General features: G+C 47.9%; 1 pseudogene; it reads left to right on the forward strand.

Moving 5' to 3' along the window:
• Nucleotides 1-1376: 1376 nt before the first annotated feature.
• Nucleotides 1377-2711, forward strand: LOC117800767 (annotated as a pseudogene).
• Nucleotides 2712-2960: the final 249 nt, after the last annotated feature.

Here is a 2960-nt window from a genome sequence, read left to right on the forward strand (position 1 = left end):
ATGGATCCTCTGAGAAGTGAAATAACTTCAGTAAATTTATAAATATAAGAGTCCAAGATGGGTGCCTAATTCACCTCACCTGAGGTGAAAACTGAACTCACCTCCTCCACAGACACATCAAGTCTACACCTATTTAATAGATCAGATCCTCCTGAAGAAGAACTGAGGGCCAACTGAACAGCTTCTGCACAACACACGACAGAGACACCCTCACCATCCTGCCAACTGCAGTGGGAGGGATAGTTCTGGGGGCTGGAAGCTGATCTGTCTGCCCTGGGTCACAGAAAAAAAGCTGCAGTTTATTTTTATTTTTTAAGGTTTCTTATTTATTTGTCATTGAGTGGGAGAGTGAAAGCAAGCACAAGCATGAGGAGTGGCACACAGAGGGAGAAGCAGGCTCCCCACTGAACAAGGAGCTAAATGTGGAACTCGATCCCATGATCCTCCTGGGATCATGACCTGAGAAGAAGCTAGACACTTAACCAACTGAGCCACCAAGGTGTCTCAAGAAGCTGCAATTTAAAGAACAAATGCAATGTGAAGGATCCACCCTTCAAGACCCCAGTGGGGAGGGTTTGGTGCTGGATCTTTACCTGTGTTGAAGTGCTGGCAAGTGTCAAGGTTCCCATTCCCCTCCACCTTGATAGCATGGACAGAAGAAGGATCTGAGCACCCTAGTCAGCTTGCTAACTCCCTGAGCCTTGGTTCCCCAACCCACTCAACCCCAACTGTGCCAACGAGGCAGCCAAAGCATACCACACACTGGGTTGCCCCGGTCAGCATTCACTACAGCTCCAAACATCACCCCAATGTGACACCTTAGTCCTGTTCATCCCAGCACACTTCATGCTTGCACTACTCGGATTGCTACGGCACCCCCTGAATGGAGAGTTATGTGACCTCCTGGGTCACTAATGCTTCAGCTGAAACTGTCCTGACAAGGAGCCCCTTGATGTGGAAAGCCCAGCACCCCCAAGTCCACATGCTGCCAGGCCACTCACAGTTCTTAAGGCCCCAGGACACCCCAGCTTTCACCCACTTGAGCTTCAGACATCCTGCTAGGAGATCCTGTGCACAGAGACCCCCGCAATCCTGAATCCACTTCAGCTACAGCTAACCTCCCAAAATGTCTCCTCTACAGAGAGCCCTGGGACACTCCAGCCCACCCACCTCAGCTACAGCTATCCTGCCAGGGCACCTCTGTGTGGAGCACCCCTGAAAACCTCAGCTCCTTATCCATCTCCACTCCAGCCACCCTGCCAGGGGACCCTCTGCAAAGAGATCCCTGTGACAAAGCTTGTATCCACCTCAGCTTCACCTAACCTACCTGGGTGCTCTCAGTGTGAAGACACATGCACCCCTACATTCATTGTACCATGACTTTTGATATCCAAAGTATAGAGAAAATCCAGGTATCCATGCAGTGTTGAATGAATAAGGGCTACACTTCAGCCTAACTATCACCCCCCTGCTTGCCAAGCCATGTGTTCCCACCTATACCCCCTGGTCCCTGCATTATGCCCACAACCCCCAGAGGGTCCTAGCCCATAACCTGCACTCCAAAGAGGTCCAGCCAACACCCTGATGCCCCTGCACACCTGGCCAGACAATGCACAGAAGTACCTGTAAATTCTGGTCCTCCTCCTTGGTAGTAGTGGGCTGCAGCCCCTGGACTGGGAAGCCAGCATGTGGGAGAAATTCCAGTTGGAAGAGGAAGCCCAAGACTCAGAACATGGGTTTTCATACACTGAGGTAACACAAGGATCACCACATCATTAAAACTCTTCAAAGCATGTTGTTGCTGATACTACAAGTTAGAAAGCCTTCTGTGCCTTCGCAGCCAATGGTACTCCAGCAGCGTCATTGCGGTAGAGGACAAAACAAAGTTTTGTAGGAATGCTAACAATTACCGAGTTCATAAATACACCACAGACATGGCATAAGTCAACCCTGGTACATATTTATGAATTAGAGGCACATAAGATTGAAACAGCGAGGGAGCTTCATCCTCAAGATCACATAAGCCTTCAGGGAATATAGCTCCAGATGCAAACGTCTTCCATGCTGAAAGCTAACTGATCACAAATGAAATCCACTCATTGCCAGTTATTGATCCTATCAGTGGACTGCAGTTTATGCACATACCCACAAAGGAATCCTCGCCTTCTCCCAGCATTTTAGGTCTGGTCTGCCAAAGCCTGCCTTCATGAAGCAGAACCTGGATGTTCTTGCATATGGGACCCACCACAACATCCCTTCATCCACCAGGAGACTCCCATCAGTACAGCCTTGAATGCCTTTGTAGAAAGACAGTTGCTGGCCTTCCCTGTGGTGCATGACTCAGGAGAAATCATATATATTTATACCAAGTCTGATGTAATTAAGCTAGCTGCTGAGAAAACGTTCAGTAAACTAGATATCACAGTGACCCAGGCCTCAGCACTGCTCACAGTGTCTTGAGAGTGTGAAGTACGGTAAGCTGGAAATCCTGGACAGATTAACATGGGCTGACCCCTGGGCTGCTGGTCAAAAGTGAAACAGATAGCATCGTGGTTGCCATTTCCCTGTCAGATGTGTGGTAAGCCCTGATACTCCTGCCCGCAGGTGCCGAACAGAAGGAGAGAGAAGCAAAATGGCCACTGTGCATGGAGAAGTCCTTGGAGAAAATGCGAACAAGGTTTCTGGGTCAGGCTTTGCCTCCTGAACACTGACCATGATAGAAGATGGTGAAATGGCTACGAATGTGTATCAGGGTTTAGTGATGGGTATTTTTCCAGTGATGCTGAAACTGAGCATAGGAGACAGATTTTATGTGTTTAAAGATTCAGGCTTGAATTTAAAGACTGTTTTCAAACCTTTGAACAATTTCAGATTCTATATGTTATCCAAGTGCACTGTGCCCTAATTTTTTTTTATCATTTTTCATCTGAAAGAATTCACTGTTCTGTAATAAGTAATAG

The sequence above is a fragment of the Ailuropoda melanoleuca genome, unplaced genomic scaffold (genome assembly GCF_002007445.2).
Source record: "Ailuropoda melanoleuca isolate Jingjing unplaced genomic scaffold, ASM200744v2 unplaced-scaffold7760, whole genome shotgun sequence".
Classification (NCBI taxonomy): Eukaryota; Metazoa; Chordata; class Mammalia; order Carnivora; family Ursidae; genus Ailuropoda; species Ailuropoda melanoleuca.